This window comes from Puma concolor, chromosome B2 (assembly GCF_028749965.1).
Source record: "Puma concolor isolate L17-30 chromosome B2, mPumCon1.1.hap2, whole genome shotgun sequence".
Lineage (NCBI taxonomy): Eukaryota > Metazoa > Chordata > Mammalia > Carnivora > Felidae > Puma > Puma concolor.
The window spans coordinates 143,221,076-143,239,473 of record NC_141671.1 but is presented as its reverse complement, the minus strand read 5'-3'; the positions used below and the strand labels follow the sequence as shown (position 1 = coordinate 143,239,473).

Genomic DNA, 18,398 nt, shown 5'->3' with positions numbered 1-18,398 from the left:
CATTAATTTGAGCATAAATTTAGTCAATATTTATAAGATGGTTGTAATCTTCAATGTTTATCTTCAAATGATACTTTTCATCCAAAAATGTAAAATGAATTTCTATCAAATAAATACTATTATTCACTTTTTACAGCCAGATGCTGAGCCAGTGGAAGATGAATGAACTATTAAAAAAAAAAAAAAATGATCTGAGAGAGATACAGAAAGTTTTTGTTTAGTCTCTTTGTAAGAATTACCATTAGGAAAAACAGCTAGAATTACTCAATCTGAGAATTTAGCCACTTCTGACATAAATTTGAATACAGATTTCCAGATTTTCAAATTCTTTTTGAAAAACATATCTACAGTACACCTATTAAAATTAAATAGAAAGATTCAACTGATAAGACAGATTTAATGCACTGAAGAGAAAAACTAAATTCATTTTTTTAATCAGAAAAGCTTTATAAACCATCCAGTGCCTCTTTCTTCAATCACTTAAAATTAGATACCCCAATAACCACTATTCTTCACTAGTCTGTCACCTCTTCTATTTTGTAATAATTTTGATGAATTCCTCTTCAAAATCTTTCAATTTCACATTGATAAAAAATACCGTATTTAAAAAGGGACAATTAAAAAACCCCTTCTAAATCCTGTTTCTAAGTAGCATCATCTACTGTCCTGAACAGTTTTGTGTTTGAATACTGAATATGTTATTTGGTTGTGTTTGGTCTGAAAGCCTTTCAGAATTTTTATTTTCTAAGGTCAGTTCTTCACCATATTTTGTTTAGATCGTTAATATTTATTGTAATGTTGCAATGATAACGATGGGGCATCTAAGTCCGTCAGTCACAAAAACTAAAGAAACACCATTTTCTCTAGAAGGAAGATTAGAAGTAACTGAGCTCATTTTTTGAAAAGTTACACTGAGGGCGCCTGGGTGGCTCAGTCACTTAACTGTCTGACTTCAGCTCAGGTCATGATCTCACGGTTCGTGGGTTCCAGCCCCACGTGGGGCTCTGTGCGGACAGCTCGGAGTCTGGAGCCTGCTTCGGATTCTATGCATCTTTCTCTCTCCCTCTCTCTCCTTCTCTCCCTCTCTCTCTCTCTCTCTCCCTCTCTCTCTCTCTCCCTGCCCCTCCCCTACCCATTCTCTGTCCCTCTCTTTCTCTCTCAAATATAAATAAACATTAAAAAAAAAAAAAGTTACACTTTCTCCGAACCACCCAACAAATAGTAAGGGCCACGAGGAAGACTGATCCAAAGGAACAAATCAGATATCCATTCCTGGTTCGGCACTGACACAAGCATTCATCTGGCAGCTCGCTACGAGTTTCCTGCCTCAGAGACGCAGGATGAAGCGGCTGCTCAGCATGGACGGACCCGCAGGAAGGGCGGGAATGTGTGCAGAGCGCCGGGAGGAGTAGCAAATGCAGCAGGAGCGCGAAGATAAAGTGAAGAAGACGAAGAAGACCCGATCACTAACAGCACAGCAACCCATCCCGAATGTTCAGTTAATTCCTGAAACAAACGTCTGTGGGGGGTTTTCCATCTGTCTTTTTATGAAAGATTATTTTGTCCATAGAGCACTTGTATTTTGCACCCAAATGCGCAGAGTGAGATTTAAGGGGAGGGCGTGTGAAGAGAACAGTTCGAGACCTGCTGCTCCACTTCTGAAATGAAATACTATTTTTAAAAAGTCACATTGCAAGTAGATTCTCATTCTTATTCTTAATCTGTAAAGACATTTAGAAAGCCTAAATGAAAAAAATAAAAGTATTCCAAAGCATTATTTTAAAACTTCAAAATAATATTTTCAGATACTTTTCACATATAACCAAAGTGAAAAAAATTATATATATTATATGTTATTATATAATATCATATTCATATTCATATATATTATATTATATTATGTTATATTACATTATATTATATTATACTATATTGTACTTCTTTTTATTTTTTTAAATAGGCTTCACACCCGGAGCGGAGCCTAACACGGGGCTTAAACCCACAATCCCGAGATTAAGATCTGAGCTGAGGGGCGCCTGGGTGGCTCAGTCGGTTGAGTGTCTGACTTCGGCTCAGGTCAGGATCTCGCGTTTAATGAGTTCAAGCCCCGCATCGGGCTCCGTGCTGACAGCTCAGAGCCTGGAGCCTGCTTCAGATTCTGTGTCTTCCCCCTCTCTCTGCCCTTCCCCTGCTTGTGCTCTTTCTCTCTCAAAAAAATGAATAAATGTTAAAAAAAAAAAAAAATTTTTTTAAAGATCTGAGCTGAGATCAAGAGTCAGGCGCCACCCAGGTGCCCCAGTATATAAAAGTATTTCTGATAATGACACCATCCAGGAGCTCTTTAGCACATTCGGTTGAAGAATCAAATATTCCAATAAAATCGCTACATCAGCTTTCCCCAGGAAGCGGTTTGTTCATACCTCTTACACCATCGAGGTGGGGAAACTTCTGTTCTTAGCAGCTATGCCCATGGAAAAGGAGGCCAGCAAACAGTCTTCCATACTCTTCCGGTCCCCTCAAGCAGTGAGGCCTCTGCAGCTCTTTGCTTCCAGCTGGCTTTCCTGCATCTGCTGGCCAAGCCCCCAGGACACCTGGCGTGGCCAAGGACTTCCACCAGGCTCTAACTGGACGTCCACAAATTTTTCCACGAAGGCGCCTCACACTACCATCAAACCTGTATTTTAATATCCAGCAAGATAATCTCCTTTGTTCCTCTTTAGTAGGTCCAGAAATGTCATTTGTACACCTTCTGTTGGTCATCAGAGATCAAAGCTGTCCATCAGAGGGTGTAATAAGGGGCAGAAAGAGAGGCCCCAGAAGACTCTAGCGTGCAAGCCGCGGACCATGTCATCGCAAGGTGGCTGAGAGCATTTGCAGGACGGTGTGGGGGGGCCTGCTGGCTGAGAATGCGGCCTGACACGCTCCCACTCCCAGGCTGAGAGCATGCCATACCCTTGAAGCACGGAAGACACGTCAAGAGTGCCATGACGGATTATTCGTATGTGAACGCACCCACACTGGCGTGTGTACATATGTGTCTTCAATGGGAAATAAAATTTCTGAAACAAATACCATTTTAACAAGTCAGCACTGCACTAAGCCATGCTGCACGGGGTATTCATGTACAGGGAAAGACTGTGGTCACAAGTCATTTTCAGATGTCTACACAGAAAATAAGATGCACTAAGGCACATTTAAATGAAATAATTTCCATGATGCTTGCAAAATCAACCACGTTTTCAACTTGTGAACAGTATAAGCCAGTCAAAAGAGATCACAGAGTGTAGACAGTTCTTGAGCTGTTAATTACATTTTAATGTCTGTGACAATTCTGTTTATGTATTGGACAGACTGTAACTCACAGTTAAGTACATAGTCACATAAATTACAAAGGAATTTATAAAGTAGCACACACAGGTCAGACCCACAAATGTAAATGTACTATTTATAACCTAGAAAGACGCTGGATAAACATCGCAGATTCAACACTTACATCTAGTTATCATTCCCTCCCCCAAACAAAAATGACAGTACGGTTTGCCTTTTCATTCATTTTGTTTGTTTGTTTGTTTGTTTCCCACAAGAACAGGAACAACAACGGCAACAAAATTTTGGATGCAAGAAACAGATGGACAATTAGGAACTAACTCAGCCAACACAGTTGATGAGGGAGAATCTTCGAAAGGCTCGGAAATCGGTGGTACCAGATACCTCTGGGCACAGAGTGGGTTGCTGGGGAGGTGGGAGTGGGGTGTCTCTCCCACTAAGCTCAGCATCTCCCTCAACCTGGCAGAAACCCAGAGATTCATTCCCAGAGGAGGGGAAACACGGCGGTTCTGCAGAACCACTGCTACAGGAGTGCTGTGGTTGATCGATATCTACTGAATACGGAGATACCTTCATACAACCCTACCAACTGCCCTCTTCCCATGGTCAATCTGAGGCCAGTCCAACAGGAAAACTCTATATACTGGAATAGGAGTGGGGGCATCCTAAATTCCCCTAAACAGCCCACCCAGGTACCTCACCAGTAGATCTTATGGTCAGCAAGCCCTCCTATGGCATTTGGACAAGCAAGAATCATTGGTGGCTGAGGAAAGCCTTCAACAGGAAAACAGAGACCAAAATAAACCGGGAGGCTGGGGGGTGGGGGGGGGGGGGAGGGAGGCAAATTAGAAGGCAATGAAATGATGCAAAACACACTACAATCATTAACGTCTCCATAATATAAAAAATAATCGTGAAACAAGAATAGGATTCTATTAAAACAAAATAAAAAAGAACTAAGAAAAGGAAAAAAGAGGGAGGAGAAGCAGGGAGGAAGGAGGGCGGGGTGGGGGAGGGGCTCGGAGAGGCCTAGAAAGAGCCTTGCAAATTAAAAATGCAATAGCACAAGGAACCCTTCCAGAACCGGGAATAAAAAGACAATGACATACAAAATAGTAGAAAAGATCAGTTAGAAGTCTGGTAAGTCCAGTATCAGGTGACAAAAGTCCTAGAATGAGAGAAGAGGGAAAATTAAGGAGTAAGGGAGATAAAAGAAGTAATTCAAGACATGACCCCAAGGCTGAAAGAGTACACAGGGCAGTGGGTAAAAAGGGATCTAGGTGAAACTGAAGGACACTGGGGAAAAGGAGGTGCTACATCGGTCAGGGAGTGTGGACACGCAGCATCTAGAAAGGCCCCACGCAAAGAACCAGGAAGCAAGACGAACAGCTTCAGGTCTCCTAACGGCAACACCAGGGGCTAAATGACAGTCAAGCAACTGCTTCCAAATTCTAAAGGAAAATCATTTCCAAACCCCTATTCCCAGTCAAGCGGTAAGTCACATATGAGGGTAAAATGAAGACATCTTCAGACATGCAAGATCTGAACATTTTACTTCCCCACAACATTCCTGAGAAAGCTACTGGAGGATGGGCTGCACCAAAAGAAGAAACACACAGAATCCAGGAAACCAGAGATGCAACACAGGAAGAGAGGTGGAAGGAAATTCCAAGATGAAAGTTAAGTAAGGGGAGATCCCCGGAAGTGTGCACTTGACACAGAGGTAACCCAGGGAGGGCCCAGCCAGCCAGAGAACCCACCAGAGACGCCTCTACAAGATGAAACTGATAACGTACCTGTTGGAACTGAACATCTTACAACAAAAGGCGGGCGGTTGTAACTAATTAAAAATCCTACGTGGAGTGAGTGGTAAGTACATGTAGAAAAGTAAGCAAAAACCAACTCTTAACTCAGAGAAAACCAAAGAGATGAGCAGGAAAGGAGAAAAGTTTACTATATGGCTCATTTCTGAATAAGTTTCCCCAGTCTCAATAATGTCAATACAACAGTGAGCAAACCAAAGTCACGAAAAAGCTATACAGGGAGAACGGGCGGGCATGAAGGATCCATGCTTATGATGAGGACAGAGTGAGAAACTGAAGGCAGCAACACAAGGAAGCGTTATTGAAAAATATGGAGGCATCCTCGAAAAATCTGCTAACTAAAAGAGTTCAACGTGGTTGCCTCTGGGGAAGTGAAATGGGGGAAGGAGGGCGGGGACTACTGTTTTTCTACAGTAGATCTTGTAAAACCACGGTCTTCGTAAACCATTTACATCTGTAACCTTGATACAAATAAAAACTTTCTTAAAACTAGGCCAAAAGAAAAGATTACAGACACCACTAGAAAAGTACAGTATCATAAGCCAAAAAAAAATTTTAAAGCCATACTTTATATATTACCATTACTTAGAATCAAGCTAAAAGCCCAAGGGAGGCATTGAGGGTATATTCACTGCTCAAAGCACACTTCTGAAAGACAAGATAACAATTTGTCAGAGAGCGTCCTCTCCTTATCTCCCTCAGAGGGTTGCAAGATTATTAATCTTCAGAACACAAAGAAGTGGAAAACTACAATTCCCAGTATACCCTGCAGCCCATTCAATTACTTTAAGTACATGAGGCTTTGCTATGAGGGAGAAGATTAATTTTAAGAAAATACAGAACTAGTTCTCAAAGCCATTTCTAGCTCACTGTGTTCTACAGACATAATTTTTCCATTCTCTACTTGAAGAAAAAAAGGGTAGAAGATAAATCATCTGTTAGGGGTTGCACGTTATTTTTTAGTTACTTTAGAGAACAATCTCAAGATGATGGCACTGAAAGTCTAGAAACATGGAATGTTCAAACCAGGAAGGGTCTCTTCCTTCTCCCTTCTGCAGGCCCCACGCACCCAATTTTGCAGATGAAGAACCGGAGGCTCAGAGAGGTGCCGTGCCCAACCAAAACGCCCAGGAGCCGTGTGCAGCATCACGGAGGTCACGACAGTTCACTTGTCATCCATTCAACAACTGAAAACACATTTTTGGCAATTACTATATGCACACAGAACTGTCCACTCTATACGAATACAGAACTGGGGTGGGTATTCATTAACCTACGTTCCATTTGCTGTTCACGCTTTTGGTAAGTCACTTAGTATTTTAGTTGCTTCAGCTCCCCCATCTGTAAAATAAAGAAAACGACTACCCTGTATCTATCTCACAGGGAGGTTTAGGAGAACGGAGCGGATACGTTTCTTTAAGATTCTTAAAGGGAAAAAAGGATACAAAATACTCTCTCCACTATCCTCTGATACACAACTAACTGCAACCAAGTCAAACTCAGTATTTCCAAACTCAAATCCATCATCAGTCATCACCATCACCCACAAAATTTGCCTCTCCTTTTGTATTCAGGCTCTTGGCTTGGAGCCAAACTCTTCTCTTCCGACCAAAGCGGGAATGTGGAGTCATCCGACACTCGTCCCCTAGCACCCTGCACCTTCTTACCCCAATACGATCAGCCTCTGTGCCTCCCACCCGGTCTCCCTTCTACACAGATCTACAGCAACCTGTCTTGGCCCCTTCAGACTATAACAGAATTCTCATAAATCCAGTGGCTTATAAACAACAGAAATTTATTTCTCACAGTTTTGGAGGCTGGAAAGTCCAAAATCAAGTCACCAGCAGATTCAGTGTCTGGTGCATAGGCAGCCACCTTCTCATGGTGTCCTCGCATGGTAGAAGGGGCCAGGGAGCTCTCTGGGCAGCTCTACAGAACACTGATCCCATTCCCGAGGGCTGTGTCCTCAGGACCACACCCCAAGGCCCCTCCTCCTAATACCACCACACTGGGGTTTAGGATCCAACATGTGAATTTTGTGGGGACACAAATATTCAGTCTCACCCCTTATTGTCCCTACCATACAAATCCACCGGGGTCCTACTTTACTCTGCTCGGAACAGGTTGTTCCCCATCTCCAGGTTCTCTCCATTTCTGTCCTTCTTCCTCATCAGGCAGTGGGCAGAAAATGATCTACCTAAAATGCTAATTTCAAGGTTCGCCCCTCCTCCCCCCTTGAACTCGAAAGGCTCCATATTGCTTACAGGATCAAGTCAGGCCTCCCAGCCTGGCATTCGGAGTTCTCTGGGACCCAAGCCCATCTTTCAGTATCACCTCAAGTGAGCTACTCGCATGCAACTCAGGGCAGGTCCCTCTAACAAGCAAGACTGCCTGGCCCCCCGACCCTGCCCCCTGCTGCTACCCTTTCCACCTGAGACACAAGGCCCACCTTTTAAGTGACGTATTCATCTTATGAAACTCAACTCATCATCTTGAACTAAGTCGTCCCCTCTTCACCTGCCTCCTCACAAGACCATAAACCTCCCGGGGTAAGGAAGTCGCTTAGTCAAAACTGAAACTGCTGGGCCCCAGCACTCAGGTGGGCACAGAGCAGGCATTCGACAACGCAGAAGCAACCAGGACCTCACGGGACAAGACGTGCAGACTCAACGAACAGTCTACATTCACCGCCTCCTTGCCTTTCTTCGTTCACTCCTCAAACCACTGTGATTTAGCTCTATCAAATCACAGCCAAAAAAACCAAAAAAATCTCTGGCCACTTCTTAATCCTTCTTTCTTCTTGACCCTTCCACGGCACTGGACGTCACTGGCCATCTACACTCCTCTGTACCGGCCCCACCCCCATCTCTCTCACGGCACAACTCTCCGGTGTTGGTCCCATTGCTCTGCCTCCTTTACCAGGCTTGCTCACTATCTCCTGTTTTGCCGTTCACCCCTTAAGTACCTGGGTAACAAGGTTCGTCCCTCCTCTTTTATCCTCCTTAGGCAATGCACATCCTTTCCTGGGGCTTCTACTATAAACCCACCATCGTGATTCTCAACCCCAGGTTACACAGGGTCAAGGACCCACCCAAGACAAAGTAAAATAAACCTGCTGGGGATGGGCTCACCATGTACAATTTATGTTAAAGTTTCCCAATTGGTTCTGAAGAGATGCCAGGATTAGAACCACTGAGCCACACAGCAACCCCAGAACGGAACCTCACATTTCTCTCTCAGCATCCACAACTCCCCTGACCCTCTTTCCACCTGCCCATTGACCACTTCCGCTTCCTGCAGGCTCCCACCATAAAACCAAAGCCACTACCTTCTCTCAGATCTGCTGCCCCTCCTGGATTCCTGCATCCCTGTAGCGACATCTCACCAGGTGCCCCAAGGCCCTCCCTTGCCTTGCCTGATACTGGTAACTAAGATCCGTGTATTCAACCTATTAAACACACCCTGGACCAAGCGCTACCCCTCCAGCTCTAGTAGGGTCGCACTTATCATTCCCCCTTCTTCCACCTTCCACATCTTCTGACTTACGGGTCTCCTTCTGACATACAGATCTCCTCATTCCTTCCCAGCTTAAAACTTCCCACAATAACAGAAAGCGCTGTTATTTATTTTAAATTGAGACAGGGAGCAAGAGAGAGAGCGCGCATGCAGCAAAGAGGGGCAGGGAGAGAGAATCTCAAGCAGGCTCCATGCTCAGTGTGGAGCCCGACGCGGGGCTGGATCCCACGACCCCAGGATCACGACCTGAGCCGAAATCAAGAGCTGGACGCTCAACAGGCTGAGACACCCAGGTGCCCCACAAAGAGCTCGTATTTAGATAGGGTGAAGTTCAAATTCCTTGGAACGGTACATAAGACCATTCCCATTCACCACCTTTCTCTCCTCTTCCTTCCCAATCACCTTCTCCAACGTCTTTAGCCCTAGGAGAATCACGCTGCTCTTCAACACAGCATATAAGTTTAGGATCATAAAACACCAGATATACTGTTTCCACTGTGGAGAGTGTGACCCACACAGGGGTGTCTGGGTAGCTCGGTCGGTGAAGCGTCCGACACTTGATTTCAGTTCAGGTCATGACCTCAAGGGTTCGGGAGTTCGAGCCCCAGCCGGGCTCCACGCTGACAGTACGGAGCCTGCTCGCGATTTTCTCTCCCCTCCCCCTCCTGCTCGTTCTCTCTGTATAACAAATACATAAATAAACTTAAAAAAAAAAAAAAAAGAGTATGATACACTCACGCGCACGCAGACACACAGTCCTATTATTCTCTCACTAAAAGTCAGTTTAAATGTGACCTACCTTCCTGTCAGGCCTACCCACTTCAGCCTCCATAAAATCCCTATATCCCCCCCGCTCTTCTATATATAAACCTCTATCACACTCATGACCACACCATGTAAGATTATTGACACAGCTGCTCTCTGGCTCTCCATTTGTTCTAGAGGCCTAGAACATACGTCTTTTTTCCAAAGCAAGTTTTTGTGACATTAGAGAAATTATAAAATGTGGCTGAACCACAGGCAAATACCATGGCACAGACAGGGCGCTCAGACAGACAACACTTTTTTCTGAAGAGACAGATTATCACAGGCTAGGAAATACCAAAGAGAGAGAGAAAGAGAAAATATCTGCTTTCAGCCCACTGTTTTAATTATGAAAAGCAGAGAATGCTGTTCCTCAAAAAATCAATCACTGACAAGTTAACTAACCATCTTTTGCGGGAATTACTGAATACTCCATTAAATGGAAGTCAGAACCAGAATTTTTCCAACTGAAGACTGAAATTCTTTACTTCTCTTACAGTCATCCCCAAGTAAATAAAAGGGTAGAAACTATGGTCTTCAGCTTGGGATGGACGGTAGATAATAAACTTGCAGGAAAATCAAAATTTACAGCCGTGGACTACAGGAAGACTATCATTTTATCTTACTACCTTTTTATTGGCATAAGTCCCATTTTCTAATGGTCTTCTTGTTCCTATTAGAAATTATGGGCAGTTTACACTAACAGGCTTCCGTCATGTTTCATCTCCAAATCCTACTGTGGCTGTTCATTCCAATCAAAACCAAAATAGATCAATTTTTGAGATTAAAAAAGGAGGGACATTAAAAATATAAATTACGCTTCCTTTCGGCCGGAACCGCCATCTTCCAGTAATTCGCCAAAATGACCAACACAAAGGGAAAGAGGAGAGGTACTCGCTATATGTTCTCTGGGCCTTTTAGAAACATGGAGTTGTTCCTTTGGCAACATACATGCGAATCTACAAGAAAGGTGATATTGTGGACATCAAGGGAATGGGCACTGTTCAAAAAGGAATGCCCCACAAATGTCACCGTGGCAAAACTGGAAGAATCTACAGTGTTACCCATCATGCTATTGGCATTGTCGTAAACAAACAAGTGAAGGGCGAGATTCTTGCTAAGAGAACTAATGTACGTATTGAGCACATTAAGCACTCCAAGAGCTGAGATAGCTTCCTGAAGCGTGTGAAGGAAAGTGATCAGAAAAGAAGGAAGCCAAGGAGAAAGGTACTTGGGTTCAACCAAAGCGCCAGCCTGCCCCACCCAGAGAAGCACACTTTGTGAGAACCACTGGAAAGGAGCCTGAGCTGTTGGAACCCATTCCCTATGAATTCATGGCATGATAAATGTAAAAAAAATAAAAGACTTCAAGACTGTTAAAAAAAAGACAGAAAAAAATATAAATTACACAAGCAATCCAAAATCCTTCAGATATGATCTATAATAAATTTTGAACGTCAAATAAGATTATAAAGAACTATTAAATCATTAAATCTATGCTATACCAACTTCAGAAAATGAAATTTGTGAATATAGCATTAAAAACTTGTAAAAAAGCAAATTTTGCATAAGAAAATGTATCCATAAGTATGAGTGTTTTTATTCATTCATCTCACTTATGCCATAGACGTGGCTAGAGACTTAATGAGCAGGAAGGTTAAATGCTGAATGCTTTCACGGTTTATCAGATTCTCAAATTTGCAGCAGTACTGTGCCCCAGCTCTTAAAATTAAACAATCTCTCCCTATGTCCCCCCTTTAAAAATTAGGATAAGACCAAATGGCTGAAACCAGTCCTGCTGTATGCAGTTATGTAACTAGACAAGAAGGGTGTGAAAGTTTGAATGAAAATATTCGAAGTGACAGCTTTCCACCTTAGTCTTGCCGTGCCCTCTCCAAACTGCAGGGAGCAGATGGTAATTTTCAAGCACATTTAGACCAGGCTTGGAAGGACAACTCAGTGATAAAGAAGTAACTGCAAAGGGGAAGGGGGGCGGGGGGGGGGGAACCCACATGTTTTGCAACCTACAGTTTTTAATCTAGAAAAGCTTTAGAATCGGTTCACACAAACGGAAAAGCTGCCATACGCACAGTTCCATATAAAAAATGCTGGTGTATAAATTACAAAATAAATTTTTAACAGTTTCCTTTTCACATTTGCACTATAGTATGCCAGTAAATACTGGAATGTTTAAGGTGGGGGGGGGGCACCCGAAAGTCAAATCTAAATATTATATAAGTCACTAAACAAGGCATACTCACTCTTCCCTGCTCTCAGTCTCGTCATGGCCAAAAACCAAGGCAATGGGTGACAATGCCATTGGCATCAATACCAGTACTGCTCTCCAGCATGATGGCGCATCAGGTTTAAGGCCAAAAGTTTAAAGGATAACAGAAAAGAAATAAATTACACATTTTTTATTCATTTTCATTATAAATGCAAGCTGACTCCTGTACTGGTTAAGGGACAGAAAGCTCTCTGCCTCTTCTTCTCTTCAAACCACACTAAGAAAGAAAATGAAAGCAGTTCCAGAACAGGTGACCAGCACCTTTGTTAGGGCCCCTCTCCCAACTCTAGCTCCACCTTGAATTTCCAGTTCAAAGAGAAAGTTCAGGAAAAAAGCCCTCCTTCGCACGACAGCCTAGGGAGGCAAACAAGTAACAACACTCGTGAGCAGGAGGGCCTGGCGGAACCCCCACACCAGAAGTTTGGACCCAGGCCAAGGCCACACCAGGGCCTCTGCTTCTACCCACTGGGCCACCTGTCCTTTAATTTCAAGTGGCTTATGCCTGGCATTTAAGCTTCCCAGGAGTTACATACTGCCTCTACATGGGGAGGAGACTAGGGTTCTAAACACTCCTGAAATCGTGGGGGATGGAAAGAGAGCAGCTGGGTTTGTGATCAGAAAACCCAGGTTCAGCTTTTGACACTTCAGGAACTGTATAACCTTGGGAATGTTACTTAACCTACACCTCAACCTCCTCATCTGGAAAACGGGAATACCCCCGGCACTATGCAGCAGGCCTGTGACGAGGTTCAAGTGAGATTACAGATGTAAAAGCCCTTAGCAAATGGCACTAATCTTACTAAGGCGACCTTCTAGTTGTTCTCATACTTCAAGCAAGCCCAGGGCAGGAAACAGAAGTTTCCCTCCATCACAGTGGCCCTCCGCAGGACTCCCACAGATTCAACCATTGGCTTTTCTGGGCCATTACAACTTTGGAGTAAATTAGAAGTCAGAGACCCCAAATTTCTATCTCTTGGCTATTCAGTTTAGATAACTGCATCAATCATTTTTTCTAATGCCCCCCCCCAAGTTTCTTCCCCTTACATTTTATGCTACAGTTTCAACAAAATATGACTGACACATTTTATGAAGCAAACCAATGAGTTTTTTTTAAGCAATAGGGGTCCCTAGATCTAAGCATTTTAAAAGCTGACATCATTTGCTTGACATCATGAGAATATACACATATACACACACCTACAATGCAATAAATGGGCTATATATATGGCTATAAGAAAGCCAACCAGGAGCATCGTCTTAAGAACAGGACCCAACGTGTAATGCTGGGGAGATGGCTTGACAAAGTGGCCAAGAGTCTGAAGCAGCACTAATTGAATTCAATTCCACCTTATTCACTGCGAGTACTGGGCAATGTTACTTAATCTCTCTGTGCCTTAGTTTCATCATCTGTATATAATGAGATAGCAGTATATACTTCAAGGAACCGCTGTGAGGTTGAATGAGTTAATACATGCAAAATACTAAAACAGGCATGTGGCACACAGTGGGGTGTTGTGTTTATACCGTCATTTAGTGCGTCCTGAAAAGTGTAGATCATATGATCATCATATACACATATATGATGTGTTCTACACATTCAAATAGCTGAATGTACTTGTGTAAGCATACACACATCTTTCCATGTGGAATCTGCAATAAATTCATTTAGGTTAACATTAAGCAACATAAGCTGAGTGTTTGCTCTGTGCCGGGCACTGTTCTGGGAGGTCAATACATATGAACACGATTAATCCTCATAATAAGCCAACAAAGAGACTAAGCTCCAGAAAGACCCCAGACCCACTATCTTACTCACTATCTATAATCAGTCTACATGGCCACAGTTACAATCACAATACATGAACACAGATTACATAACCAAATTTTTTCCCTATAAATCTGGTAAGAAAACCATTGTAGTCTTTATTTTCATATTATTTTCACAAATTGTCTTGTTTATAAAAATATCATAGCATCTCTAAGGATCCAAGAGAGAGTAGCCAGCTGGTTCCTATATTCCAAAGCCAACTGCTCAGATATAAATCAATGGATTATATATTCCCATTTCCAACTGTCGGATTTCAAACAGATAAATACACTCATGCACACTCACATATCAGATTTAGGGCTCCATTTGAAAGGATCGACTCTTTTGATGAACTTAAGGTTTCATGGTTTTAACCAATACTCATATAGCTAACTTAGTGCTTGACTTGATTATTAACATTTCACCTTAACAGGAATTATAAAATGATTATTTTGCAACTTTTATCAGAAACGCTGCCTACAATAGGTGATATTTTGTCAAAACAGAGAACTAAAAATAAAAATAACCATACAGTTTAACCAAGTGACTACTCATTGGTGAAATAAATACCAGTTAAACCAGGACAACATGTGAAACGCACAAAAGAAACAGGTCGGTGTACTGTTTACCGTAATCACACGCTTCTATTTTAACATACGTGTTCCACAAATGAAACAGCTTGTATTCTACAGAATGGAAACCTGTATGCACTTATATATAGCAATATTTTTGTCGCCGAAGTTCACTCTCAATGTCAATTCAGGCTTAAATTCCCAGCTTTTGAAAATGAAAGAGCAATTTGCTTAACTTTTTAAAGTGCCATCCACACTTCCTGAAAGCTTACTGCTAATTCTGAATAATAATTTAGATATTATTCTTTCCAAAACTAGATATTATTCTTTAATCTCCCTGACCCATGTTCATTTATCCCTCCATGTTACAGTGAGCTGAGCCTGAAAACGTTATCATAGCTTGGATTTTACCTTTCACACGTGTTCCATTCCATAGGAGAAGCACCTATCCCACTCCCAACAGCCCTGAGCTAGTAGTTTATCAATAAAAGCCTTGTCAAATGGCACAACATGACAAAAAAAGTGTCTAGTATGAAAGAAACAAAAGCCAATGTTACCACCAAACATGTTTTGTTAATTTACTCTGATGATCCTGTTTTTGTTTTAATTATTTGTGGTAATTATGGCAGTTAATGTGCTGTAACATTTTCGCAAAAGAAATGAACTCTCAATATCATAAAACCTTCCCAAATCTATCACTGTTTCATCTGCGTCCAACACACTCAAACACAACAACTAGATGACATCGTGTTAGTTGACTTCCAGAGTCTGAACCAATTCTACGTTAACGGGATCATTTGGAGGGTGGAGAGCGGAGTTGAGTCCTCAATCATTTACATCAGTAAGATCCAAAGCACAGGGAATAGAATAGTCTAGATTTCCTCAGTCCTGAAACAATTCTGTCAATTCTGAGATCTACCCACACCGTCTGCCTTGGGTCTGAAGAGGCTACTTAATAAGCCTGAAAAAATGAACCACTCAAAACTTCAGCAGGGTCTGCTACTCCCATCATCCCTAACCCCTGCCTACCCCCCCCACCACCCCCCCACAAAGTGTCTCTAAACTGCCTCAGGTATGGGTGGTAAGGATTTCCACAGAAAATCCACAAATAAAAATTAACACTCACTCAAGCCCAAAGAAAATAGCCATTTCAAGTTCATTCTAGCTCATCATGGCAATTGTGTTCAATTGTTAACGAAAGAAAAGAAAGGAGAGAAAGGAAAAGAAAAGAAAAGAAAAGAAAAGAAAAAAGAAAAGAGGGAAATGGGGTACTAGTTAGCTAACTGGCTCTGGTTCACAAAGTAGACTGTTAATGCCGTAATTCACAACTCGCTGAAGAACCGTATGTTTTGTGAAAACATTCATAATAACATTTTCACACACACACACACACACACACACAAATGTGTGTGTGTGTGTGGTGTGGTGGTTTCCAGTGAGTTCTACTGGTAAATTCTTTACAACTATCACCTCATTTAACCCTCATAAAAACCTATGGAGGCAGGCAATAATAAATATCAAACTCATCTCACAGAAGGAAGAACCATCTCTCAGGTTAAGACTGAGCTTGAGAGCTCAAAAGCAAACAAGAAGTGCCTGTGTCATGAGGGTGACACAAGATAAGACAAGAGCAACTGTCCTAGCAAGTCAAAAGAAATCAGACCTCTGTCCTACCACAAAACGCCTCCGTGGAAGAAGAAAGCAGCAGGTTTCCAACAGGCTCCAGCTGCACCCTATCCCAACCCACAGGGTGACCTGAAGGTAAAACCAAGGCCTCCTTGGAAAGGAACAGCAGGCCCCAAAATGACCAACTTTGGGATCCACCATTAGGACTCATTATCATGCCCTGAGTGGAAAGAAAAGTCATCCTTAGGACGATGTTGGGACTCTGAAAAAAGCGTCAAGACCATCTTAAAGAATATATCAAAGTATTTCAAATCACTTTCATATAGACTTTGATCTAGTCTCACAACACATTAGGATACAGGCTGATTGAAGGGCTATAATTCCAATGTGTTAGGATCTAAACCTGGAATTCTGAAATTCCAATCTCTAATCCAGTCCTCGAGCTCTAGAAGATTATAAAGTACCACCCTATGCCATGGTCCTGCTTACTCCATCAGTCAAACAGATTGCCTATGTGCAAATGATGCATACAGCACATCCCTCAAAGTAACATTAAACGTTTCTAGGCATTACCCCTCCTATCAGCATTGTAACAAGATCCTCCTGCATCTTACAGCAAGCTCAGAAAGGCATAAGGAACGTTTCAGTTTTCAAGCCTAAATCTGTTTGGTAACCCTCTCTTCCTCTGTTCTCCCAATTACGTGGGGGAGGAAGAAACAGGGAGTATAAAAACTAAACTATAAATGAAAAGCGAGAATCTAGTCTCCAGGAAAGTCTTGTCTCTGGGAACACTAATGATTATATCTGAAAGCTCTAAAAGACAGTAAAGCATGGCTCACAGGCAGAGGAAAATATAAGTCATTAGCTATTAATAGAGCCAGAGAGTCAATTGTTATAATTAAATCACAGTTTAACCTTCTGGGTAATTCTGATTTAGTCTTGACATGTTTCCTTGTGGTCAGTTTTGGAAAAACAACTGCTAATGGTACAATGTTTGGTTCAGAGAGAAAAAAACGACATCCTTCTAGCTAGAAAAGAACCATTGGCTTAGGGGTCTAATTTTAATAAAAACATTGTATCAATGAAGTCCAATCACTGGCTCCTAAGTTTTTTAAGTGAAGAGAGACTTAAACACAGAAACAAACTAAATGTGAGGTGCCTGGGTGGCTCAGTTGGTTAAGCATCTGACTTCGGCACAGGTCATGATCTCGCGGTTCGTGGGTTTGAGCCCCGCATCGGGCTCTGTGCCGACAGCTCGGAGCCTGGATCCTGCTTCGGATTCTGGGTCTCCCTCTCTCTCTGCCACTCCACCACTTGCGTGCTCACTCGCTTGCTCTCTCTCTCTCTCAAATACAAATAAACATTAAAAAAAGAAGAAACAAACTAAATTTATGAAGGCTACTGCAAATTGAACAAAGGAAACATTCTCACTCAAAGTCCCCCCATGCTAATGCCGAGATAAAGAGTAGAAACAGAACTTCCCCCAATTTGGAAGAAAATATGTAAATAGCAAGTATTTACACAACTGGAGGTGTCCCTTTCCTAGACTAACCCAACTTAAATGTAACAATTCGAGGTAACAACGCCTCTGTAATACCTAGAGAAGAAGCATTTCCTGCCAATCGGGCTAAAGTCATTTAGCTAACTACATTTAAGCCTCAGATTTTCTGAAAAGACAAATCAGCTCTGAACACGTGCTGGGCTTTTTCATTATTTCAGTATTCTACATGAAGGACTCAATCGATAAATATTCAAATAAATTCACTGGGTAAGAAGTTTACTGCACTTAGTCATGCGAATGAAGTAGTAATTTCAACTAACAATCTTTGCAAAATTCCATGTTACATTGTACAGGCCCAATTCAAACCCACTCCTGACACCCTACAGCTATAAATTATCTCTGGAGCCTGAAAGGGAAAGACAGGCCAGGTCGGAAATAGCATAACAGTTGGACAGTTCCAGCTTACAGAAAGCAAACCCTGCAATAACCTAGACCCACAGCCTTCAAAAGTCTAATCCACTGTCGCAGAGAGAGAAAAAAATCCTTTCCAAAGAACACTCTTCTTTAAAAAATACACTCTTTATTTTTACTTGTTAAGTATACAATTAAATATGGAAACGTCAAAAGCAAACCAGAAAACAGAAGCTGCAAAATAACAAGGAACGAGCCGAACCCTTAATGGTCGGATGGTGTTTGGAGAACAAAGAGGGTGTATGTTTCCTCTTCAAAGTCAGAAGTTCTGGGTCCCCATTCCAGGCTTCTGAAGACCGAGGAACAGTCCCTGCTGCTGGAGGGGGCTCTGGTATACACAGAGAAGCCAAGTATCTGATTCTTTCCGTATGTAATAGGAACACTCAAGGAACCAGAGCTCGTGCATTGCAACATGGTAATAATAACATACCCACACAGAATGTGTGCTAAACAGTGCCCTGGGCTGTTAATAAAAATTTGTTAAACGTGTATGCAAAGTTCTGGAGATTCATACAAAACCCTGTTAGCCAGTTTTTAATATCTGGGTAGAAGGATTATGGAGGGGTTTTTATGTCTATACTTGTTACATTATCTGGATACTTTACAGAAAACACCAATCATTTCTCCTGTCAGAAAAAAAAAAAAAAATTAAGCCGATTTTCCT

General features: G+C 42.2%; 1 protein-coding gene and 1 pseudogene across 11 annotated transcripts in view; one reads left to right on the top strand and one right to left on the bottom strand.

Moving 5' to 3' along the window:
* Positions 1 to 18,398, bottom strand: part of ARID1B (AT-rich interaction domain 1B) — a 450,301-nt gene that overhangs the window by 350,503 nt on the left and 81,400 nt on the right. The window lies entirely within an intron of this gene.
* Positions 10,295 to 10,845, top strand: LOC112862937 (large ribosomal subunit protein eL21 pseudogene; annotated as a pseudogene).